The sequence below is a fragment of the Thalassophryne amazonica genome, chromosome 1 (assembly GCF_902500255.1).
Source record: "Thalassophryne amazonica chromosome 1, fThaAma1.1, whole genome shotgun sequence".
NCBI lineage: Eukaryota > Metazoa > Chordata > Actinopteri > Batrachoidiformes > Batrachoididae > Thalassophryne > Thalassophryne amazonica.
Window position 1 is genome coordinate 44,254,799 of NC_047103.1, and position 27,691 is coordinate 44,282,489.

The window sequence follows — 27,691 nt, forward strand, 5'->3', positions numbered from 1 at the left end:
GAGGACATCGATCAATCTTATAAGTCATTCATTTCTATTATCTCCAATTTATATGAAAAACATTGCCTTTTGGTGTCAAATGTTGGAAATAAGCAAAATGTTGAAAAACCTTGGATCAATAAGGGACTGCAAAATGCATGTAATTCTGCATAAAGCACAAGATTTCATTTCCCAACACTAACTATTTTATATCATTCATTGCTCGTTCCTTATATGACCTACTGCATTGAGGTATGGGGAAATACATATAAAACTAATACTAATCCAATATTTTTGTTGCAAAAGAAAGCTGTAAGAATTATCTGTTACAAATCACATTGCAAGCCATTGAATCCATTGTTTGCTTGTTTACATATTCTAAAATTCTGGGACTTGGTTGATTACATTACAATACAAATTATGTATATCAAGTTAAAAATAAACTGCTGCCACAACATGTCCAAAGTCTGTTTAAACTGAGGGACTCCAGTTATAATTTGAGAGGAATTTTATTTTTGAGAAATCAATGATCCGAACTACTGCAAAAAAGTCATTGTGTTTCTGTTAAAGGTATTAACATCTGGAACAACTGTCCTGACAATATTAAAGTACTTGGTACTTTAGTAGGCGTTAAAAGACATTACAAGAATAACAAAATTGCTTGCAGTAGTTGAAGACTTAGGGATATTGATTTGTTATTGCTTTCGGGTTTGTGTGTTGTGTGCCAGTGTTTGTCTGGTTGTATTTTGTAAATTTGAGTTCATTGACTAACTTTGCACGTTTTTTTCTTTTTGGTATTGTCATCATGTGTGCGTATGTAAGTATGTACATGTAGGTACCTGTAAGGAGGAGGTGATGGTCTAGTGGCTAAGGTGTTGGGATTGAGTCCAGAAGATCATGGGTTCAAATCCCCACCTGACTGGAAAATCACTAAGGGCCCTTGGGCAAGGCCTTTAATCCCCCATTGCTCCCGGTGTGTAGTGAGCGCCTTGTATGGCAGCACCCTGACATCGGGGTGAATGTGAGGCATAATTGTAAAGCGCTTTGAGTGTCTGATTCAGATGGAAAAGCGCTATATAAATGCAGTCCATTTACCATTTACCATTTAGGTATGTATACATGTATGAGGTCTGTTAGAAAAGTATCCGACCTTTTTATTTTTTTCAAAAACCATATGGATTTGAATCACATGTGATTGCATCAGCCAAGCTTGAACCTTCGTGCACATGCGTGAGTTTTTTCACACCTGTCGGTTGCGTCATTCGCCTGTGAGCAGGCTTTGAGTGAGGAGTGGTCCACCCCTCTCGTCTTTTTTTTCATTGTTTAGGAATGGCTCAGAGACTGCCGCTTTGCTTGATCAAAATTTTTTCAGAAACTGTGAGGCACATCCAAGTGGACACCATTCGAGAAATTCAGATGGTTTTCGGTGAAAATTTTATGGGCTTTAGAGAGATTAAGGAGTTTTACTATTGCTTTAAGGACGGCCCACAGCGGCTGATGGCGCGCCGCGCTCAGAGCCGCGATGGACAGGCTGAACGACCATTTCATTTCTAAACGGATGGCTGTATGGATCCGTGACCATCGTGTGCAATTTCTCTGGTTATCACAAGAGCTGGACATCAACCATTTTCCGGCAGATTTCACTTTTAACAAGAGATTTTGTCATGGAAAGCTGAGCGGAGGCTTCGCGCGTCACGATGGATTCGCTACTGGGGTGAGACAAAACCACCTCCGTTTTGGTCTCACAGGACGGCTTTGAGGTGACTTTCAGACAGCTGTCGGTGATTTTTCAGTCGTGTGATTATCCGAGAAATTGTGGATGAGCCTGGACATGCCAGAACATGTCCTGTGAGGCTTCATCACGGCGTTGCTTTGCGCCATGCGGCACTGCCGCGACACGCGAAGCCTCTGCTCCTCTTTCCATGACAAAAACTCCTGTAACAGTGGAATGTGCCGTTCATTTCCAAACTGGACGCTGTGTTTTATCCGGGATGTCATCTGACTAGCACAGGAATTGTGAAAAGACATGGACATCAGCACTTTTTCGGCACATTGAGACAGCCATGCGGAGAAATTCCGCACGTCGCAGCGGTGCCACATGGCGCAAAGCAACGCCGCGGAGGTCTTCAAAAATAAAGTCATACTGACTTATGGTTTTGTGTGAATACTGATAGAATAACTCCATTAATGTCAATTCTGTAATTTATACAAAGTTAAAATATAACATATATCTTTTACTGTTGAATAATGCACTAATTCTGAGGTTTTGTAACAAACACAGACAGATCGCAAAGGATTCTGGGTAAAAGTGCCTCTGCTAAACACTGATTGATTCAGTCATTCATTATGTAAACCGACACGTTAATGTGACGTGTGTCATGTGTTGGTGTTTACAGATAAATGTGCTTTTGTAAAATATTCCATTTTTTATTTGTAAAAACAGGCATTTTTATGGAGCCCTGGAAGTGTCTTCACAAAATGTTTTGCATGTGGAGAGAATGTGCGCATGTTTTATTAGTGCCGTGCGCACGTTTTATGATGTAAAACGTGCACTCAATAGTGTCTTAACACATAAATGTTGGCTTTACACTGTGCGAGTTTTGGCCCTTTTTCAGATGATTTTTCATTCGTGCGACAATTTTTTGGACCGAGTTTCAGGTTAATGGCGTGTCCTGCATCGTGTAGTGTACATGGAGTAACAAGCTGCATTCGACATCTCACGACCACCTCCTGATCGCCGATCATATGCTCGAATGAAAATCAAACCTGTTTGATATTATTCTGGTCTGGCTGCTGAAGAGCTACAAGCATCCAACTGCTCGCACTGTGCATGTGCAAACACCACAGAGCTGTCTTGTAATGTTTTTTTGTTGTTGTTTTGTTTTGTTTTTAAACTTAATTTGTAAAAAAAAAAAAAAAAAAAAAAAAAAGCCATTTGCAAAGCAAAAAAGTTGATTTGACAACCATCTGATATAACCGGGGTTAAAATAAATAGAACACTGCCATCTACTGGTGCCCATACGCTTAGTACTTAGGGGGAATACTGGCATGAACACTACTGGCCAGTAGATGGCAGTAGAGGCCTTGAAAACTTGCCAAAACAAAATTCCAGATAATCCGTGTCTGCTACATTTAAGATGCGTGGAATTTAGCAAACGCAAATACAATAATGTCTATAAACCCAGAGAATATATTCACGAGAGTTTTAGGCACTAGAGTTTAATACTGCTGTCCGTGGAGCCTGAACAGAGTGTCTGAAATGCATTTGTCCTGTCGTGAACGTACTGATATTACACTATCCTACCCATAATGCACTGCTGGACACAGCATGTGCTCACAAACCTTAAAAATTAGCACATTACTTTGAAACTAAAACATATATCTGATATTTTCACTTCATAAAACTTCAGACATGACAGTAAATTTAAATAACTTGTCCAAAATTAGTTTGGTTAAAATTTGAACCATAAGTTAAAAATGGATGCCTCTGGATGACTTGGATGATATTGCCAGTATATCAGTATGGTGTTAAAGAAAATGATTTTTTTTTTTTTTGTCACCAGTTCTCCTTTGCCTGCAGAGGATAAAGTAGTTTCTTCTGAAAGTAGCTCTCTTTTGTTTGCGGAGGGTAGAACTATACATCTCTTAGGAAACTTTTAACAGGTCAACTGATTTTAATTTTTAAAAACGTTTGCCGCTGTTCAGCTTGGTTTACTACATTATCGGTCTAAAAGTTATCGGACGACAATTTATCAGAAGATAATTAGTCCGATAATGGTTTTTAAAGTTATCTAAGAAGATAATCCGATAATGAAAACATTATCTTCGATAATTATCTGTTATTGGATTATCGGAAGTGTGCCCACCACTGATGGGTGGTATGTGTCGGATGTGTTGTTGTGCAGCATTTGTCCAAGGCAAATTTCTCCTTAGACAGACTAATAAAGACACTTTAACTTTGAACCTAAATTATTACATACATAATACATTGAGACACACAATACAATACATTAAGACAGTAAATTAATATTAAATATAACACTGAGCCTTGTGTTCTTTATAATTTGCAGTTTAATTAATTATTAAGATCCTGTTGTCTTACATGCAATTTGTACATCTTCAATGAAGCCCCTCTGTCAATGAGTCAATCAAAAACAATATTGCCATTTAACGTCTGCAGGAGGCTTTGCATGTAGAGTTTTGCAGCTAACTACCAGCCTGTGATATCACCATGCTAACGTCCGCAATATAAATTCAGAGGTGTTATTAGGTTCCAAAAATGGCGTTTTTGGTTTTAGAAGTGTTTATTTCTCACTAGCTTTTACATAATATATGACAAAGAGGATATATTTACATACAAACGAAACAGAGTTTTGCAGCTAGCGACCAACCTGTGATGCCACCATGCTAACATCCGCAATGTAAGTTCAGAGGTGTTATTGGGTTCCAAAAATGGCATTATCAGTTTTGGAAGTTGGCAGGGTTTTCTCTATATTAGCAATATAATTATCAAATATTAATGTCTTTACTTTGATTGTTAATGTCTTTACTTTAATTGCTAATGTCTTTACTTTGATGTGCTCTCTGTGATCTTGTCTTTGATTCTGTTCTCTATTTTCATATATATATATATATATATATATATATATATATATATATATATATATATATATATATATATATGCATGTGTGAGAGTTCATGTACCATTATTCTTTTAAATAATCACTCATTGTCAAAGTCATATACACTGAACTGTTCAAGTAATCATTAAAACTGCTCCCACGAGAAAGTAACATTTGATCTCTGGCTTAGTGAATGTGCAGACTGTTTTGCTAGAGCTATGTTTTTGCTAAGCTCAGATGTGCATCTTTAATTAACAGTTCAGCCTTGAGGGAAGAGTGATGTGACCGGCACACTGGTTCAGGGCTAGACATTGTTATGGGAAGCCTAGGAGACTGAGGGCTCAAAGCCATAGCAGTATTCATAGCGGTTAAAGACCATCTGTTATGGAGCTGCGTGCTCGCACTGCATTCCCGCTGTGTCAGACACCTGATGTGGCTGTTGGCTCCAGTCTGAGCCAGCAGCGGTTACAATTGGCAATTAATAAAGCAAGAGACAAATAAGACCACTTTCGGGTCCGGAACAGCGTGTAAAAACTGTACAGTGTTAGTTCAGTGAAACCTTTGGTGGACGAGCCGTAAAATTCTGATATAAAAACCGGTTGGAGCAGAAGCGTGATAACAGCAGAGCTAAAACGTGATAACAGCTGAAGTGCGGCGGTGTGAATGTGTTTGTGTGAGTGTGCTTTTATGAATGAGAATGTGCACAACTGAATCGCGAGGGCCTGACACCAGTTTTAACCCACTGGCAGAAACGAAGCCCTGTCTGCGAAGTAGGTTGTAAGCGTTCTATACACACCACACCTGCTTGTGAACCTACGAGTCTGGAAAGAAGCCATAAGCAAGGTGTGACGGTCCCCGCCGTCTTGTAGCGGGGCGGGCCCATAATCAGGGGCACCTGGGCCCGGTGTCCCTGTCTCTTATTTAAGTGGGCCCAACTAATTCATTTTGTTCTCTCCCTCTCTTTATAGGACGTCTCGCTGCGCCGACCAGTAACAGAGCGCCTTTTTGCACAGCGGCACATTTTTGCACCTTTTAATTTATTGACTTAATCTATTGTAAATAAATACTTTTGTTTTTCTAATCCTCTCGTTTGTGTCTCCTCCTTGTCACTGTCCTCTGAGCCATGGGCACGTGACAAGAGTGGGGGCTCGTCCTTTAAATTTAATTTTTGTAGTCAGCGCGTTTAGTTTTTGTAAATTTATTTGGTTAAAGTTTGTTTTTAGGCCTGTTTTTTGTGTTGGGGCTTTGCCGCATGCTGATTACATGATTAGAATCCGGTGCGCATCTGCTGATTGCGCGTTCATTTATTTGTTTGTGGAGACACGCGAGAGGTTTGAAGCCAAATTGTGTGTTTTTTTTTGTTTTTTTGATCCGAGGTGAAAGTAAAAATGCTCTCTCGTGCTGCATGGTGTTTTGGAGTCCTTCGTTAGGCTTTAGTGGCTTTTCTCATAAGGAGATTTGCCTGCTTGTGTTTTGTGAGGGCAGCGGTGAACCTCGTTAAAAGCTTCGGCTTGGGAGCGCGTCAGTGGTGTTCTGGGGGTTGTCAGCTTGCTGGTCGCTGCTCAGACCCATCGGGTTTTAGCGCATAAATACCCACCATATGAGACCGCAAGAAGACTAGGTTAAGCAGGTAGATTTGGGTTAAGTAGTTCAGGGCAGGGGACTCCGAGGGACGCACTGGCCCTCAGCCTCGGTTATGTGAGATTGGCAGTTTGCATTCAGTTCGGTTCACATCACTTTTTTGTAACCATGGTTTCTGTTTCGCATTTTTTTTCCACTCCTTCTGAAAGTTTTTTGGAAAATTGTCAAAAGAAACATTTATTGCAGATAGCTAAACACTATGGCATTACAGTGGGAAATAATATACGCAAAGATGATGTTAGAGATATAATCACTGCTGCGCTTTTTAATAAAGGTGTCCTGAGAGGGGGAGAGCAACAGTCGGGTTTATATGTCAATTCTAAACCCGAGCTGTCTGTTTCGTTTGATGGACTGAGTTTTGAGCAGCGTAAGGAATTAATGTTGCTGCAAACTGAACAAGAGAAAAGCAGAAAAGATGCTGAACTTCAATTGGAACAAATGAGACTGAGAACTGAAGCTGAAAAAGAGGTTCAATTGGAACGTGTCAGACAAGAGACTGAAAAAATGAGATTGGAATTGGAACACTATAAATTGAATTTGATTCGGGATGGTAAGGTTATAGGCGAGGTGAGTGAAGAATCATTTTCCTCTGCTGTTTGTAGGCCTGCTCCTAACGCGTTTGACGTGGGTGCTAGTCTGCACCTAATGCCAAAGTTTAATGAAAAAGATCCAGATACTTTTTTCGTTCTGTATGCGCGCATTGAAGATGTAAAAAATTGGGCGGATTGTGATAGAGCTTTGTTGTTGCAGTCCGTGTTTACTGGTCGTGCCCAGGAGGCTTATTCTGTGTTGAGCACTGCAGAGTGTCTGGATTATGCCAAAATAAAGGCTGCGGTTCTAAAATCCTACGAATTAGTCCCAGAAGCTTATCGCCAGAAATTCAGGAATTTTGAGAAAAATGAACGTCAGACTCACATGGAATTCGTTAGAGATTTAACCTGTCAATTTAATCGCTGGTGTTCTCCCACCTCTCAGAGGTCAAAGTGGTGACACTTTTCGGACTGACTGGTGACCAAACAGCGAAAAAAGAACAACAGCCTGTTCGTTTAGATCTCCCTATGAGATAACTCCACGAACAGCTAAAATGGGTAACTGCTGTTGTTCTCACAGTAAACATGATACACAACCACAGTCTAATGATTTCAGGTATATGGAGGTTAAATATCCAGGGTCGTCTAAACATTTAAGCATGTGGCAAAAACAGTTCAATTTCTAATGGAAATTACAGCCAGAAACAACAACAGAATTAGTGGATAATATAAAGAGGAAAGCTAAGGACTCTGCAAAAAAGCAAAAAAAAAGTGTGGGTTAGAAAATGCACTGAAGTGGAAAAATGAAGCCTACAGGCGGCGTGAGGCTGAGAATAAAGTCAAAGACAAACTGAAGCGGGGGCAAGATGACCTTAAAAGCGTCTTCTATAATAAAAATGAAAGTGATAATGAGACACCGGGAGGGAGCCAGAGGCCCCCTCCGCAGAATGCAGGCGCAGCCCTTTACCCAGCTGCGGATAATGTTGAAGCTACAGCAAGTGCGCCTTTTCCACCTCCCTACACTCACCAGACCACAGATGATGACCCACCTGCGTTAAAGCATTTTTACTGAAGGTTCCTCTCTCCTGACCCCTCCAGTGACGCTGAGGGATGGGAAAGCTTTACCACCTGTACTGCCCGCTCAGAAAGCAGCACAGAAGCAAAAGCAGGAACCACAAATGCATCCTGGTGGGGCAGAAATGTGTCCACTAATTGGGGTAGCAAATCCACCAACAGGCGCTGATGATTCCCCAACAATGATGGTGTACCGCACCTGGACTCAGGAGGATGTGAGAAAGGCATGCGAAAGCCTGACCCCCCCTGAGGAAGATGTAGAAGCCTTTCTCACTGATCTGAAGCTACTCAGATAGTCATATCATCTTAATGGGTTTGAGACACAACAGGTATTAATGACAGCCCTGCAAAAAAATTGGGCAGCTGTGAGGGGAGACTGGTCACCCATGGATACAAATGATCCCCTCTAATCTTACTACCAAGTAGTACAGACCTGGACACGAGGGTGACCGCTGTATGTGAACGAATCAGAACTAAATTTAAGAAGAGGACAGATTACTGTGAGATTGGGAAAGCAAAACAAAAGGATGGTGAGCTGTTTGAAGATTATGTCATCAGGATGACAAAGGTGTTTAAAACACACAGTGGACTGCAGGAAGACAATGATGATAAAGGACCATACAGACAACAACTGAAAAATGCACTGCATGCTAACTCCAGTACACCTATACATCAGTGGGTGAATAAGCATTATATTGGACTTGTCGGTGGAACATTGGCAGATTACATTCATCATGCTATACATGCTGAAAAAGTCACGCAGATGGAAAAGAAGACTAAGACTTCAGGGGACATAATGTTGACTGGCGGGATGCAGCCAGGAGAAGTGTTGTTTTCCGAACGAGGACGAGGGACTTTTAGGGGAAGGGGCAGAGGCCAAGGGCGGCCAAGACGTGGTGGTTTTAGAGGATCTGGCCAGGATGGGGTGTGCTGGCGGTGTCATAAACCTGGTCATTTCGCATGAGATTGTCCATCATCAGGTCCACGGGACTGCCCTCCCTCTTCAGGGACGGCATGACTGACCGCCGACGTAAATACTGCTGACCCGGTCCAGCATGAGGGACATGAAACAATGGTGGAGGTGGACGATTTGGAGTGTAGTGTAGAGGACCTGTGCGCTTTGAGTGACATTCTGCTTTCAGATGACCCTACTAGACCTGTTGTGACCTTGAGAGTGAATGGAGTTGATACTGAATTTTTGTGTGACTCTGGAGCATGTGTGACTGCCTGCAGGGATTGTGGGTTGGGCCTCAGAAGCGGGGGCCGTTATTTGGCTGTGAGAATTGCTGATGGAGGGATTGTGCGTGTGCCAATGTCACAACCGGTTACAATTCTTGACTCTAAAGGGAGTAAAGCCTGCAAGGTGTCAGCTCTCATACACCCATCCTGTCCCTCTAATCTTCTAGGATGTGATGTTATGACGGCATTGGGACTTAGCATCATTGCGACCCCAACAGGCCGAATGGTCATCAAAAGGCAGGATGAATTGAGAGCAGGAGATTTCTATGTGACAGAAGCCTTGGGAGACCCGCACTATTATTGGTCCTTTGATATATCTCCGGGACCTCCACTTTGCGTCCCAGAAACGTTATTGAGACAAGCCACAGCACTTCCACATCCCAATTCCACTGAGTTTATGCCAAATGATGGCCTGCATGTAACCATGTACTGAAAGTCAAACTTTATTGCAGACTCCAACGTCCAACTAGACATACCATCACATACAAAACATAAAACAAATATATAGTATAAGAAAAGGTGTTATATCACGTAATATAAATAAATAAATAAATAAATAAATAAACATACATACACATATATATAAGGTACATATACATATATACATACATACATACATACATACACACACACACACACATGTACACACACATACACATATATACATACATACATACATAAAAAAGTGCTTATGCAAATTCAATAAAAAGGCATCTAATAAATAGAAGCAGTAAAAGATGCCATTAAAAAAAGTGCATACACATTCTATAAAAGGCACAAATAGTGTTTCCACATATGGGATTGGTATCTAACAGAATGCTCTTTTCGGCATTATACTTGATGTCAAACCTGATCCCGTAGTCAGAACATATATTAAGAAGCTGTTGGAACCCTGCACTGCTGGGAGATATAATGGCCAAATCACCAGCGTACATCAAGTAATTGATTAAGGTGTTGCCCACAATACACCCTGTTCTACAATCTCCCAACTGCCTTGACAGTTCATCCATGTACAGGCTGAATAGGCTTGGGGATAAAAGCCCATCCTGCCATACCCCACTGCCAACTCTGAAGGGAGAAGATAAAAAACTCCCCCATTTCACCTGCATAGTCTGTCTGTCGTACCAATATGCCAGGATACTTATGATGCTACCCAGAACACCCCTATGCTTCAACTTGGCGAAGAGCTTGTGATGGTTAACTCTGTCAAATGCCTTAGAGACATCAATAAAGCCCACCAACACTGTTGAGCCATGCCCTCTGTACTTTTCTACTACTTCTTTTAATGCATAAATACACAAATCAGTACTATGCTTACTCTTAAAGCCAAATTGATTATCCGTGGTGCAAATAAAATCCCCAATTCTGTCAAATATGACACTTTCTAGCACCTTTGACAGTATGCTGGCTAGGGCAATAGGCCGATAGTTATCCATACTCCCTACCTTCCCAGCCTTGTCTTTGATGACAGGTACTAAAATAACTGTCAACATAGCATCTTGCAGAATACCATGCATTACCAACCCTGTAAAACAAATAGCCAGCAACACAGCAACCCTAGAGCTGGCAAGCTTCAGGTGCTCTGCAGTGATATTATCCATGCCACATGCCCTGTTATCAGCTAGTTGCCTTATGGCTTGGGAAATTTCATAGGGGCTGATGTGTACCACTTCCTCCTCTATATTACCTGTACAGTAGGGCTCACTTCTGACACAGTTGAACAGAGCAGCATAATGCTGCCTCCATAGTTCAGTTATATTTTCTCCACCAAATACACCCTCAATGTTACATGGCAGTGCTGTTTTAACCCTGTTTATATTCTTCACTTCTTTCCAGAAGCCAGTGACATTGCTGTCAAGCAGTTTTCCAGCCATAGAGTCAGCTCTCAAGGCTTGCTCATGCTTGTGAACAAAGCACACTGCATATTTGTATCTAGTATTGGCTACCTTTTTATGCTCTAGAACCGGCCCCTGCCTAGGTCTACCAGTAATTACCCAGGCTTTATGGGCCGCCTTAGCTTCTGCATGGGGGCCAGCGACATACCTATTCCACCCAGGCTGAGCATTTACAGCTTTATTAGGGAGAGTGAGTAGAGGTCTGCTGGCTTCTGATAAGGCAAACACAATACAATTATACATTTCACAGAGGTCATCACAGTGAGAAGTGTCACTACAGTTAACATTCAAACATCGAATGGCATGCATAGGTATATGTATTTTGCTCAAAAGTGCATCTGATCTCCCACAATAAAACAATACATCCTCTGAGGACAGTTTAGTCCAGTCTATCTTAGCCTCACTTACGCTGTTATTCTCCCTCATTATCTCAGGGAGACTCACAGTGTTAAGTATGAACTCAATAGGAAAATGATCAGTTGTGGTCACCTCATATAGTACTTTCATAGGCCCAAGCGTTGCATGAGCATCTGCAGTACCTATCAAATGATCAAGCCAGCTAGTTGTTCTATGGGCTTCACTGTAGTAGGTAAAACTGTCTGTAGGTAGAAGCAACTGACTAGATAGAACCAAATTATTGTCTTCACACATCCTGATCATATGCTTAGCAAAGGAAGAAGCATTATCAGAGATATCCACATTCATGTCTCCAACAACATAAACGGTTGTACAGCAATTATCAACAATAAAAGAGTTAATATATGCCAACCTATTCACATATTCATCATTATGTCTCGACTCATATGGTGTGTAGACATTCAGAATGATAAATTCTGTGTTACTCATCCTGACATGAACCCCAATACACCAGTCAGTTTCCAGTCGAACAACATTAATCACAGAGTCAAACCTTTTATGCCACAGGATGGCCACACCCACAGGAATTCTCCCGCTAATAATGCACTGAGAGAGATCTGTAGTTGACTCCCCAGCACCGTGAAAGTCATCATGAACAGAATTCAACCCTCCCAAATCCTGTTTGGAAAGGAAAGTCTCCTGTAAACACAGAATGTCACAACTTTGAAGTATTTTGTCCACCACAACACGTCGGGCTCTGTCTGTCCCCAGCGCTGTTACTGTCCTGGGTCTTCCCTGGGGCCTCCTCCCAATGGGACGTGCCCGGAACACCTCTCCAGTGAGGCGTCCAGGGGGCATCCGGAAAAGATGCCCGAGCCACCTCAACTGACTCCTTTCGACGAGGAGGAGCAGCGGCTCGACTCCGAGCTCCTCCCGAGTGACCGAGCTCCTCACCCTATCTCTAAGGGAGCACCCAGCCACCCTGCGGAGGAAACTCATCTCGGCTGCTTGTACCCCGCGATCTCATTCTTTCGGTCATGAGCCAAATCTCATGACCATAGGTGAGGATCGGAACGTAGCTCGATCGGTAATCGAGAGCTTTGCCCCCTACTCAGCTCTCTCTTCACCACGACGGTCCGATACAGCACTGCACCGATCCATCTATCGATCTCACGCTCCATCCGTCCCTCACTCGTGAACAAGACCCCGAGATACTTAAACTCCTCCATTTGAGGCAAGGACACTCCACCGACCTGAAGAGGGCAAAGCACCTTTTTCCGGTTGAGAACCATGGCCTCGGATTTGGAGGTGCTGATTTTCATCCCGGACACCTCATACTCAGCTGCAAACCACCCCAGTGCATGCTGAAGGTCCTGATTTGACGAAGCCAACAGAACCACATCGTCCACAAACAGCAGAGACGAGATTCTGTGGTTCCCAAACCAGACCCCCTCTACACCCTGGCTGCGCCTAGAAATTCTGTCCATAAAATAATGAACAGAACAGTGACAAAGGGCAGCCCTGGCGGAGGCCAACGTGCACTGGAAACAGGTTTGACTTACTACCGGCAATGTGAACCAAGCTCCTGCTGTGGTCGTACAGGGACCGGATAGCCCTTAGCAAAGGACCCCGGACCCCGTACTCCCGGAGCACTCCCCACAGGGTGCCCCAAGGGACACGGTCGAACGCCTTCTCCAGATCCACAAAACACATGTGGACTGGTTGGGCGAACTCCCATGAACCCTTGAGCACCCGATGGAGCATGTAGAGCTGGTCCAGTGTGCTGCGGCCAGGACGAAAACCACACTGCTCCTCCTGAATCCGAGGTACATACAATATACATGTCATATACATATACAATATACATGTCTGTTTGTTAATAAAAAATTATTTATTACAATAAACAAGTCGTTAAACTGCAAACTTCACTTTCTCCCCGAACAACGTGAACAGGAAGCGATTGCAGCTCGCAGCAACTCCCATTGAAAATAATGGAGAAACAACCTGAGCGTCTGACAATTTTACATAAAACAAATGCAGTAACAATGTCTAAAACCCAGTTAATATATCCAGGATAGTTTTAGGCACAATATACAAAGAGTTTTATGTTGCGATGTTAATGCTGTTGTCTGTGTGCAGCGGTGTAAGTGCAGCCTGATCAGATCATCTCAGTGCAGTTCTCAATGACAGCGTGCCTTTTTTGTTTGGAGCCGGAAGTTGAAAATCACATAATGCGTTACGTCACACTTAACAACCGGATAACCACGGCTCAGGACTCCTACATCGTAGCCGCTCACCCCTCGACCAGTCATCGCTTCAAGCGAGACTTGGCTCCCCATGACCCTATATGGGGAACGGATGTGCCTCAGGACGCCAATCTGTGGTCTACAGACCAGAAGGTCCTACTGTCGCTCTTCCCCTGGGTGGGCATGGGCAAGGTGATGCTGCGCGTGGAGACACTAATTTATCGAATTAGTTATTTTGTGAACTCCACTGTTGAGGCTCTTAAAGGCATAAGGGCAGAGTTGACAGCTCTGCGGATCATGGAAATGAAAGATAGGATGGTTTTACATCAACTGACTGCGGCTTCGGGCGGAGTATGTGCCATGGTGGATGAGAGCTGTTGCACTTTTATCCCTGACAATGTTGATGATGGGGGGTCCATTGGCTTGGCTATTCAAAATTTGATGTTGTTAAAGCGGACGGTAGTTGGAGACTTTGTTACGAACAGTAGTTGGACCTCGTGGCTCTTCTCCGGCTCGTGGTACCACATCCTGTTGAGAATGCTCACCCCACTTGCTGTTTGTCTAGGCTTACTAAGTGTTGTGGTTTGTTGTGTAATTCCTATTGTACGATCATTGATTCGGTGGATGATTTCCATTACAGTTGATGGTTTGCTGCTAGACCACAACTATATTTTCCTGTTGCAATCACATGATGCTCCAGGTGGCCCCGCCTAGACTGGGTGTGCTATTGATTATGTACGCTGTTTCCTTTGGGTGTAAGGGTTTGATGTTTCTGCGAAAATGATCGGGCCACTGAAAGTCCACAGTTGGAGGTGGTGGCTTTGTGATGCCGAGAATGTAGACATTAAAATTCGATAAACGGGAGGAATAATGACAGGGTTTTCTATGTATTAGCAATATAATTATCAAATATTAATGTCTTTACTTTGATGTACTCTCTGTGATCAAAGTCATATAAACTGAACTGTTCAAGTAATCATTAAAACTGCTCCCATGAGAAAGTAACATTTGATCTTTGGCTTAGTGAATGTGCAGAATGTTTTGCTAGAGCTATGTTTTTGTTCTTGACGAAGGTACTCGCTCGTTTGCTCTCTCCTGATCAGGAAATGAAATTCAGTCTCCTGCATGATCATTCTTTTGTGTTAACTGAGTTGCTCTTTTACAGATTTCAACTCTGACATCTATAATGACAGGGCTTTCTATATATTAGCAATATAATTATCAAATATTAATATCTTTACTTTGATTGCTAATGTCTTTACTTTGATGTACTCTCTGTGATCTTGTCTTTGATTCTGTTCTCTATTTTCATATACACATATATGCATGTGTGAGAGTTCATGTACCATTATTCTTTTAAATAATCACTCATTGTCAAAGTCATATACACTGAACTGTTCAAGTAATCATTAAAACGGCTCCCAAGAGAAAGTAACATTTGATCTTTGGCTTAGTGAATGTGCAAACTGTTTTGCTAGAGCTATGTTTTTGCTAAGCACAGATTTGCATCTTTAATTAATGGTTCAGCTTGAGGGAAGAGTGGTGTGACCAGCACACTGGTTCAGGGCTGGATATTGTTATAGGAAGCCTAGGAGACTGAAGGCTCAAAGCCATAACAGTATTCATATCAACATGAGACCAGACTTTGTGTCTTTCCCTTGTTTTGTGATATTGTCCCTCCTATATGATTGTATGTAACTTTATTCAATAAATAGGAGAAGCAAAGGGGTGGGGCCTTCAGAACAGACAAGGACGGTTCTTGACGAAGGGACTCGCACGTTTGCTCTCTCTTGATCAGGAAATGAAATTCAGTCTTCTGTGTGATCATTCTTTTGTGTTAACTGAGTTGCTCTTTTACAGATTTCAACTCTGACATCTTGGTCCTTCGAGAGCCGGGTGCCAGTAGACTGGGACAGTGTCGGCCTGTGACGGAGGATGCTCGTGGAAGACCGCGGCCGGGACCAGTTCCCGCAGACCCTTTTCTGGGGGGACAGGTCTCCTCCCTAACGGGTCGGCGCTTACTGGGGTGAAGGCATATGGACTTCAGCGGTGGTGACAGAGTGTGATTGCGGGTGAGACTGCTTTTCTTTATGTGCACGTGTGTGCGTGTGGCTGTGAGTCACCGCGAGGAAAACCCCGTAATGTCTTTTCTAGTTGTCTCTTGGTTTAAACACTTTAAGGTGTGAGGCTAAAGGCTGGCTGTAAAGCGTTAAATTTTACTCTCTGAGAGAGAAAGAGAAAAGTCAGGTGGCCACCACCCCAGTTTGCCACTCCTTTGGCAATGTCCCAAACCTAAATGCAATGTTGAAGAGACATCTCATCCAAGGCAATCCCTCCACACCCACAGCTTTCAGCATTTCTGGACAGACCTCAGTTTGCTCTGTCCCTAGGATAAACGGTGCTCCAGTCAGATGTGGGACTTTTGGAGGGAAAAGATGGCACCAGTGCTGGCAAGCCATCTGCCCTGCTCTCTTACTATTTTTTGTCCCGGGCACGGATCATCTACACCGCCTGTCTTGTCTACCCCCCCCCACCCCCCACCCCACACACACACACACACACACACACACACACACACACACACACACACACGTGGAAGAAAGCACATTAGAAGACGGGGAAAACACACTGGTGCGCACGTCAAAGTTAAGGCTTACTTTTAGCCTTTTAGCTTATTCTCGCCTTGGATTTGGACTTTCTGCCCAGCATTTAATTTGGCAGTGGATCCGCCCCATTTTCCCGGAGTCGTCGCCCCTGCTTGTACTGGTGGCTGGGCATTCTGCTCCCGCTTGTCATGATCTTCACCCTGTGCTCGGTATTTTTGTTTGTAATCTGTCATGCCATGTTTAGTTTAAGTCTTTGGTTTTCATTTTGTTTAACTCAGGTTTTGGTTTGGGGCAGTGGCAGCGGCATAGCCTCTGTGTTTAAATCCAAATGTTAGTGCCATTTGTCCTAGCCTGCAACGAGCTACAGCAGCTTTGAGCTGCAGCTTTTTGAACTGAATCTGAACCTGTCTTTGCGCCGTTGTTTATCATCCACTTTCTGTCTGGGATTGTGGTGAAATCTGATCATATTTTAATCTCTGGTGATTTAATTTTCATGTCTGTTGTGATTCCTGGCCTCTAGTCAAGGACATTTTAAACCTGAGTGAGTCCTTTAATGTTACCCAGTGCGTATCTGGCCCGATATTTTAGATCTTGTGTTGTCTTATGGTTTATCTGTCTCTTTTAAGGAAATGTGTGCAACTCTGTGTATTTCCGATCATCTACCTGTGCTGTTCACTTTGACGCTTCAGTGTCCGGCGGAGAAACCACCTTCCCCAAGTTGCTCCGGCGCGCTATTAACCCTTCAACTGCCACGCAGTTTTTCGCTGTTTTTAATGATTGTTCTTTTTTGTGCACACTTGATGGAAAATGTCTGTCTTTAACTTCACATGCACAGAGATCTTGGACCGTATCACTCCTCTTAGGCCAAGGCGCTCTAAACCATGCTCACAGTCGTGGTTTAAATGAGTCAACCCGAGCACTCAGACACACTGAGAGAAAAGAAAAAAAGATAATCTCATTGTATCTTGACAAATTCTTCATGACTGTATGTTTACTTATCAGAAAGCTGTCAAAGCTGCCAAAGCAACCTATTTATCTACTTTAGTCAGAAATAATTGCCATTAACCTCAGGTCCTGTTCAATGTCTTGAACTCTCTCATTAATCTCAGTGATGTCTCCCCTCTTGTACCAACACCTACACTTTGTAACAGTTTTTATCACAAAAGTGTCTGCCCTTAGACCAGTTCATTCAGGTGTTAGGTCCATCACAGACTCTGATTTTTCTATGTGCTCTGCTTCCCTTGATCAGTTCGAGCGTTTGTCCTTTTTCCAACTTTATGACCTAGTCAATCATCTGCATCCTACAAATTGTTCTTTAGACATCATTCCTCCTCGTCTCCTCAGAGAAGTTCTTGATTCAGTGGGAGCCACTATTTTGTTGCTGGTTAACACCAGTCTTACCTCTGGTTGTGTGCCTTTAGCTTTTAAACATGCTGTGGTGAAACCTTTAATGAAAAGAAAAATGTTGATCCTTTCATCCTTTCTAATTTTAGGCTAATATCTCAACTCCCCTTTTTTATCTAAGGTTTTGGAGAAAGCGGTCTACATCCAGTTGCAGTCATTTTTAGCCCTGCATAACATTTATGAAAGTTTCAGCCTGGCTTCAAACACAGACATAGCAATGAAACTGCTCTACTAAGAGTTTTTAATGATTTGATTTTAGCTGCTGAATCAGGTAGTCCTGCGATCCTCATGTTTTTTAGACTTCTCAGCTGCCTTGACGCAGTGGATCAGGCAATTCTGCTGTGTTGTCTTGAGCAGGTGTGGGCATTACAGGCTCTGCTCTCACCTGGTTCAGTTCTTACCTCACAGAGCGGAGCTTTTCTGTGCAGCTGGGCCACTTTTCTTCAGATGTGGCCCCACTGACCTGTGGAGTCCCTCCAGGCTCCATTCTAGGTCCTATTATTTTCCTTTTGTACATGTTGCTTCTCTGCAGTATCTTTCGAAAATACCAAATATCTTTCCATTGCTTTGCCGATGATGTCCAAATTGATCTGCCACTAAGGTCATTAGGCAATGACCCAATGCAGCCAGCAGCCATTATTGGATTGTTTGAATGAGATCAAATCTTGGATGAGTACTAACCTATTAAATCTTAATGAATCCAAGACGGAGGTTATCCTGTTTGGGGGAGCACTTCCACAACCTGCTCTGCTGATGTCCTGGGTTCCAACATTCACGCCTGTGTGAAGAATCTTGGGGTGATTTTTGACAGCGATTTTAAATTTGATAAGTAGATCAGTGTTGTTGTTAGAACAAGTTTCTTCCTACTCCGTCTCCTAGCCAAGTCCAAGCCATATTTCTCTAGGATTGACCTTGAGAAGATTATCCATGCCTTTGTCACAAGTAGACTAAATTATTGTAACTCTCTGTACGTTGGCTTGGATCAGACCTCTATAAACCACCTCCAGCTTATTCACAATGCTGCTGCTGCTCGTCTTCTTTCAGAAAAGAGAAAGTTTGACCACGTTACGCCAGTCTTGACTGCTCTTCGCTGACTTTCTGGCCTGTTACCGGGTTGATTTTAAACTTCTTTTAATTGTTTTTAATGCTCTCAATGGCCTGGCGCCAGTGTATCTTTTGAAGCTTCTTTTTCCTTACACCCCAACCAGAGCCTTAAGGTCTTCTGACTAACTGTTGCTGCAGATGCAAATTAAAGATAAGATGTGACAGAGCCTTTGCAGTGGCTGCTCCCAGGCTCTGGAATAGTCTCCCCTTTAATATCAGATCATCGCTGTCACTAGAGACTTTTAAAGCCTCTTTAAAAACCTATTTCTTTTCTCTGATGTTATTTTTTGTACTTTATTAAAACAACTTTTCAAGTTGTCAGTGCACTACCATTTGCAAGTATCCCTGAGTTTCAAACACCTGCCAACTTCATGGTTGTCTTCAACATATTTGCAGTCTTATAGTACTTCTGTATGACACACTGACTTTCTTCAAACCTTTGACATTATATAAGACATCGATGCCTAGATATTTGCCATATTCACGCATATTGGCTTCTCTTCATTGACTCCCTGTTAATTCCAGAATAGAATTTAAAATTCTTCTTCGTACTTATAAGGTTTTGAATAATCAGGTCCCATCTATCTTAGGGACCTCATAGTACCATATCACCCCAATAGAGCGCTTTGCACTCAGACTGCAGGCTTACTTGTAGTTCCTAGGGTTTGTAAGAGTAGAATGGGAGGCAGAGCCTTCAGCTTTCAGGCTCCTCTCCTGTGGAACCAGCTCCAATTCAGATTAGGGAGACAGACACCCTCTCTACTTTTAAGATTAAGCTTAAACTTTCCTTTTTGCTAAAGCTTATAGTTAGGGCTGGATCAGGTGACCCTGAACCATCCCTTAGTTATGCTGCTATAGACTTAGACTGCTGGGGGGTTCCCATGATGCATTGAGTGTTTCTTTCTCTTTTTGCTCTGTATGCACCACTCTGCATTTAATCAATCAATCAATCAATTTTATTTATATAGCACCAAATCACAACAAACAGTTGCCCCAAGGCACTTTATATTGTAAGGCAAGGCCATACAATAATTACGTAAAAACCCCAACGGTCAAAACGACCCCCTGTGAGCAAGCACTTGGCGACAGTGGGAAGGAAAAACTCCCTTTTAACAGGAAGAAACCTCCAGCAGAACCAGGCTCAGGGAGGGGCAGTCTTCTGCTGGGACTGGCTGGGGCTGAGGGGAGAGAATCAGGAAAAAGACATGCTGTGGAAGAGCAATGATTAAATGCAGAGTGGTGCATACAGAGCAAAAAGAGAAAGAAACACTCAGTGCATCATGGGAACCCCCCAGCAGTCTAAGTAATAAATGGAAGATTGCTGCTAATGCTCTGCCTCGATCATTAGTGATTGAGCTCTGCTCTCTTCCACAGCATGTCTTTTTCCTGATTCTCTCCCCTCAGCCCCAACCAGTCCCAGCAGAAGACTGCCCCTCCCTGAGCCTGGTTCTGCTGGAGGTTTCTTCCTGTTAAACGGGAGTTTTTCCTTCCCACTGTCGCCAAGTGCTTGCTCATAGGGGGTCGTTTTGACCGTTGGGGTTTTTCTGTAATGATTGTATGGCTTTTGCCTTACAATATAAAGCGTCTTGGGGCAACTGTTTGTTGTGATTTGGTGCTATATAAATAAATTGATTTAATTTGATTTGATTAGATGTCTCGTTCATATTGGTAAGCTTGGCAAATATATGTCCATACCTGTCAGAAAGTGCTCCAGCCACCAATGCTCCAACCATAAAACCTGCCATGTAGACAGATTGTGATGCCTCAGTCAAACTATTCCTGCTGCACACGAGCTCAAACTGAAAAAAAGAAGGATTATGAAGAGAAGATCACAGGAAGAAGTAAGAGCAGACAAGAGCATGGTTTCCATAAGGATCCAGAAACACTTTTAATAATTTGGCCGATGTATTTCCTTACCTCTGTCACAATGCTGGAGGCACCTGGGGGTGTCTCATAATTCCATCCATTTATACATTCTGTTGTAGTGTTAATCCCAAAGGCTTCAATGGTTTCCAAACTCAAATTCACAGGTGTGAACATTTTCAGCTTTCAAACCTTCCATCATCCACTGGCAGTGTGAGATTTTTTTGTCTTTCAGAGGTTAAGTTGGGGCCATGGTCCAAGATCCAGTCAGTGTTACAGTGGTGGAAAAAATTCAAACCTGTAAACACCTGACTAAAAATGTCAAAAGCTGAAAATGTGTTGATGATGCACAATGCAAAGAGTAAGCATTTCTGAAATAAACCAAATGATCCACTTTCTGTGAGAATCTGCTCAAAGTTACTCATGTTGGTATCTGACTGAATGTGCAGTGTGTCTTCATCAGACAAAGGTGTCAGCTAAAACAGAGTAATAAATCTTTCCTTAATCATTAATCCAATGTGTGCATTGCAATTGCAAGATAAGAAACATATACTGGCCCTGACAACGGAATGGAGTTTGAACTGTCTGAATGCAAATTGTACAGCGTGAGCAGAGTCAACCAAATAACATTCAGTGCAAAACAGAGCAACAGTGCAAAATTATAATAAAATGTATGAATCTGTGAACAAATAGAAAAGACTATGTTTAAATAACCTAAACAACGGTGCAATAATAATAATAATAAGAAGAAGAAGAACAGAGCAGTGAGTTAGCGAGTTTCTCAGATAAGAGAGTGGCTCTCTGAGCTAGAGTGCCTTAATTGAGAGAGTGACAACAACTCAGAACATGGCGCCATTTTGGTTCCAACTGTGTTGAACTACTGAATGAACCTTTAATGTTTTCAGCATTTTTTAAAATCAATTTAACCACATACAGCAACAAATCCAGGTACAGGTGCTACCAAAATAAATATCATATTTGCATAAATTTACAATTTATGATGATTTATTTAATTAATTTAAAGCCTGATTTATGCAGCTGCAGCTCTGTAACTCCGTGCCATGCAATGACATGCATGACAGTTTTAAAGTTCTCTGTCTCTGGATTATGCTTTATTATGGACTAATTTGACCCTCAACAAGCTTTTCTTTCTACAATCATCACCTCTAGATCAAAAGTAAGCTGTACTTTTTCTCTTTTCTCGACTTTGTGCTACATATAAATGCGCGGACATTTCTGTTCCATTTTTAATCATTGTGTGCACCGCAAATACTATTATAATATGATGGCAGATGAAGGAGTAAAAGCAAAAAGTGTCAAATCACAGCCTTTGTGTCTGATTTAACAGGTGCACATCAGGCTTCAGGTCCCAGTCTGAACACTGTGTGAAAAAAATAAACAGTCAGACTTTTAATCAGGGAAATGACTCCAGTCCCACTTTACTCAAATCAGTGAGTGTCAGAGCTGAACTTCTATTTATACCTATGTTACTGTGCACGTCCAGAGTGCTCGGTGTTTTTAATGGAAATACATTGCGATCGGACGGGACATTTTATCTGATGTGAGCGAAAATCTGTTGTACAAAATCTGTTAGATATGGTGTTTATTACATGGAAAAGAAAACAAAAACTTTGGGACTTTTTTTTTGTCCGGTTACTGTGAATATCTGGTTTATACAGTGACGGTTTAGGTGAGTTTTACTGTACATGGGATCTGAACAATAAACTTACCTCCCAGAGCTTTGACGATGATGTCGGCTTCCATCCCACACAGCTGACTTTATTTTCCCAAATTTTTCTTGTTTGGATCTAAAGGGAATCTGTGCATCTGAAGCCCTTGTTGTGTCTATTTGTGCATCCAAATGCACAGCAAACCAGCATTTTTAGCAAATAAATAAATAAAATAGCTGGATTGTATGTAGACAGATTAACAGCAAATGCTATTTTGATCCCAAGATGACATCAGGAGTCACGTGGCCGTTTTTTTTTTTTTTTTTTTTGGCTTGTCATGTTGCCACTCTCTCAATTAAGGCACACCACTCAGAGCTGGGAGCCAGAGTGAGTGAGTTGGAGTTACTGGGTCACTCAATCACACTTTTCTTTATCAGCCTGTGATACAGCTCAGCTTGGGGCAGAAAGAAGGAGAGGAAAACAGGGGAGTTGAGTTGAAATAATGATCAGAACTGTTGCTTCGCCATGGTGCTAATTCAGCAATTAGCTTGACACATTTACGCAATTGCAGTTAGAATAACAGTTGTGTGGAATGCCTCCCCTTTGCACTTAGCTGGCGGTACCAGCAAAAGTGCAGAGTTAATGGAGCAGTGAACAATTAAATGGAGGACAATCACTCATTACTCCTGAGTCGTAAAAAGAATCTGCGTTTTGAACAATTCATTTTCACAAATCACTTGTTATGGTTTAGGTGTCCGGACGGAACCTGACCATTAGAGGTGGGCGATACCAGGAATTTTGGTATTGATCGATACCAAGGAAATACAGGCCCAGTATCGCCGATACCGATACTTTTTCATAGGATCCAAAAGACCTAGGACAGAATTTCGCCAAACATTGTACGTGACAACAAAATACTTTATTATCACAATCAACATTTTTGTTTAAAAAAATCACTCAACACAACTTAAAACAAAATGTCCTGAGGTAGAGGGCTGACAAACCACAATACAAGGCTGCGCTGCTCCGCGTTGTGTGACACAGCGCAGCGCTGCTCTTACAGACAGAGAGTAGACTTTGATGAATCTGCATGCGCAGCAGTCAGTGCGTGCGGGAGAGACAAAAACTTGAGTATCGATCTTTTTACACGAGGATCATCCAATATCAATACCATCGTTGGTATTGATATTATTGATATTAGGATCGATCCCCCCACCTCAACTGACCATTCAGGCAATGGACCCAAATGTAGGGAGCTGGACATGGAAGGAGTACAAAGGAAAATACATTTATTTATAAACAATAAATAAGGTGCTGCGCTGAGGTGCCTACAGTATGGAGAGATGGCTCGCCTCCTGACGGTGAAAAGGGAGCAGCAGTATCCTGAGCCAGTCTTGAAGGAGAATGATTAATAAGGTTCAAGGACCAGATGAACGCTCACCCTCCGAACCAGGAACTATGGGGAATAAAGACACACAGGTGTGTGAATGCACTCGGAACACTGTAGCCTCAAAACATCACAGTTCACAAAAGGCTTAACACAGGTTCCTTCGGAGGTGAGGAAATAATTTCTCTTCTTAAAAAATAAGGTTTACTGTTCAGGAATTGTTCACAGTTCATAAATTGTATCCAGATGTAGAGGTCAAGTGCTGCGTGTTGTAACGCATTTCCAATTAAGCAGGACTTGATACTCTGGGTTCTTAATTGTTTGATATCAGACTTCATGCAGATCTTTATCATAGCACAGTCACAGAAAGGGACGATGTGAGTGAGAACAGGATCCCACTAAGAGAAGGAGGAATTTAACTGACGTTGTAGCAGGAGCCAAGGAGTTCCAAAGTGATAAGCTGTGCAGGTAGCCAGGAGCCAGGGCAATATGGGAGCTACGCAGGAATCATCTGGAACACCACGAAAGACAGTTTACTCTAATACAGGAATTAGAGGGGAGGCCAGGTTATTTGAAGATTAGCTGTGGGAAGCTCTGGCGTCTTAAGCACACAGCAGGAAGACACGGTCAAGGTCACAGAGAGGCAATCAGGCTTGGTCCTCCTGGTAACGGTCTGAATCATGGATCTTGGCTCTGGAAGAAGCTGGAGGGTCTGCAAGAGTCTGCCAAAGTCTGGCAATGCTCACAAGTATCTGGCAACTACTGAACAGTAAGTCAGGGTTTAAATAGTTTGTCTATAAGCAATCACTCATCCTGATCCAGGTGTGAAAAATAACTGACGGCGCCAACTGGTGGAGAAAACTAACACATGACACTGGTTAAAAGAGAGTTAAAACCAGGATTGGGGGACATCACTAGTGGAAAGCATGACAGCAGTGTTGGATGTGCTGGAGTCTGTTACAGTGTCAAAGAAATATCATTGTGAGCGTTGTGTGTATAGATCACCTGGATCTAATTGTTATGGTTTGGACGTGGATTGAGGAGCGATCCAGTGTCTGACTGAACCCAGTGTCAAATAACCAGAAGCAGTTCCAAAAAAAAACAAGTTTATTTTTTCCCCTTGTGCTGTACTTGAATACTAAATAAGTCTGGTGAGGTGAAGCGGCGGCGCGCTTTCTCAGGATCTCAACAAATCAGAGCACCGAACGTTTTGGACTCAGGAATTCCGCCGACACCCCCCCCAGGTGGCTTTTCCCAGGACTGTACTCTGTGAAGGAGGAACAGAGGTGACGTTATTCAACACTGTTACCACAAAATATAATTTAGAGGCACACTTATCAGCTACACGTTCAGGTCTGCTTTCGGACTTAGTTCAAAAGGACTGCTGCTCACAGCTAGTGGAGGATAATCAATCCGCGCGCAATTACAATTACAGATAAGCCTTGCAGAATAATCACCTCTGACGTGTGCTGACCGCGTTTGCCTCTCACCCTCGTCCTCCTTCACAGGCGCAATGTCAGAATCTGGAGCGGCCCTCAGCGTCCCCAAATGATCGTCACAAAGTCATATTCTCCGGCAATTCAACCCTGATCACTGCTGGCTTAAATGCAGCTCTTCATTTCTTCATTGGCACCAGCTGAGAGTCCTTAGATCTGCACGTGAATGCCACAGCTGTCATAGATCGTCCTGATAGAGAGCCGCACGTGAGTGCAACAGGTGCAGCAGATCACCGTGACAGAGGTGAGAGACTCTTCTGCAGCACACTCTCCCCAGAGATCACCCCAAACCACCTGGGAGGAAAATAAACACAAAACAGCCCAAAACGATGCCCAGCCAAACCCCCCAACACACACACTAATATGGGCTTATTTCAGGAGTGGGCCAAGAAAACATTACAAATAAGAGTAAAAATATTTTTATTTTTTGGTGACTTCAGTAGAGACCTACTTAAGGCAATCAACATTAAAACAAATGCGGAGTTCATAAATTTAATGTACAGCTTGGCTCTGTATCCAAAAATCACCAGAACTAATAAAATAGCATGACATTGTGCAACATTAGTTGACAGTATATTCACAAATGTTATGGAAAATAACACAGATAGTAATCTGCTAGGAAATGACATCAGTGATCACTTACCAATGTTTTGTAATTTATGATGTGAGCTGTAAAAAAGTCAAAATATACATGTCTAAAAACAAATGAAAGAGACTGATTAATCTGAGACTGATTAATTAATGGTTGTTTAAATTAAAGTACCTATGCTTCAAATAGGTGGTGCCCTGAGGTAATTATATATTATTCTAATTAAATAATAATTATTAAACCCTAAAATTGTTAATTATTTGGTGACCCATTAAATGAGGTCTAGGCCAATTTAATTCACTTTGGGAGTTTAACAGTACTTTCGCTACATATTTTTGATGCTCTCTGTGAGGCCAATAACACATTGCGAGGCTTAACTACTTATTCACTACATTAAATTTGTTGCCTGCGTGTGAGGTGCCATTCATTCCAAATAAGTAAATTAATGTAATTTTGTAGTTATTTTAGTGTCCCATTGCGAGGCATGTTATTCATTACATTTATATTGGTGCGCCCGCGGGAGGTGATTTAGAATTCGTTACACTCGAGACAATGCATGGCAGGGATCCAGAGGACGCCGCCAGTCCAACCAGAACTCGGCATTACAGATCCTGGGCTTCTTCATCCTCCTTGAATCCGGGTCTGACATGAGCAGCCAATCTGGACGTGCAGCGGCTTTTTTGGGCCACAGTCACCGCAGACGCGTGTCCCAATAGAGACGGCCCCTCCAAGACATAAGCGATGCAGGAGGGGGCAGGTGAAAGAAGACGAAAGACATGGTAATAAATTTGTCTGACAAAATCTTATCAGAATCCTGCACTTCTGCATGGGTTGAATTTTGCAGCTACCACACGACCAATGATTTGAAACATTTTTTTTATTTTTCAGAAATTTTTTCATAATTTAAGACTGAGAGAGTTTTTTACACAGACTGCCACCCCGGGAACTAACAGTTTTGCTTCTGCCACCCCCCTTCTACCACCACTTCTACCATCACGGCTATGGACTCATCATCCCCTGAAGATATCTCTTTGGGCATTACTCATCTCCCTTTCAGGAGAAAATCCACCTCCATTCCTCTCAAAAACCGGGAATGCTACACTGACACATATTGTCGGTTGGTGAAGAATGATGTTGAGGGTTTATTAAAAAAGAAAAATGAATACAAATGTTTATTAATTTGTCCAAAGCAGAAAGGGATGCAATTATAGATTGTGGTACATCCTGCAGATAAGGGGGGAGCTATAGTTTTACAGAATGTTTCTGATTATGTCAGTGAAATTAAAAGGCAACATTAGTGACACAATCTTTTATGAAAAGGTGCCCTCTGACCCTACTGTCAAACTTAAAAACAGCTGTTGCAGTCTAGACTTGAAACTCATTGAATAATTCTGAATTTGATTAAAAGTGTCTTTGAGTTTCTGTTAGTTGAAAATCCAATCATCCAGTGATCTACACACTCCTTAAGATACATAAGGGTTTAGACACTCCTGTAAAAGGAAGACCTATTGTGAGCGGCATAGGTAGCCTCACTGAAAATATTCCAGCTTATGTGGATTACTTTTTAAAGCCTTATGGCATGCCCTCATAAACGAGGTCTGTTAGAAAACTATCTGACCTTTTTATTTTTTGCAAAAATCTATATGGATTGAATCATGTGCGCTGCATTAGCCAAGCTTGAACCTTCGTGCGCATGCGTGAGTTTTTTCATGCCTGTCGGTTGTGTCATTCACTTGTGAGCACGCTTTGAGTGAGCAGTGGTCCACCCCCCCTCGTCAGATTTTTATTGTGAGGAAAATGTCTGAACGATTTGGAGCTTTGCTGCATCAAATTTTTCCAGAAACTGTGAGAGACAGCCAGGTGGAAACCATTCGGAAGATTTCAGACGGCTTTCAGGGACGATTCTATGGGGATCACACAGATTACGGAGTGTTACAACCGGTTTAAAGACGGTGCACAATGGCCAGAGGGCGCGCCGCGCTCTGAGC

At 42.4% G+C, this 27,691-nt stretch overlaps 1 protein-coding gene and 1 pseudogene across 1 annotated transcript in view; one reads left to right on the plus strand and one right to left on the minus strand.

Annotated features, from left to right (window-relative positions):
• LOC117509061 overlaps positions 1-20,986 on the minus strand; it is a 68,222-nt pseudogene extending 47,236 nt beyond the window's left edge.
• The window catches only part of LOC117520966 (solute carrier family 22 member 13-like), a 217,624-nt gene that overhangs the window by 34,991 nt on the left and 154,942 nt on the right, over positions 1-27,691 (plus strand). The gene's annotated exons all lie outside the window — the stretch shown is intronic.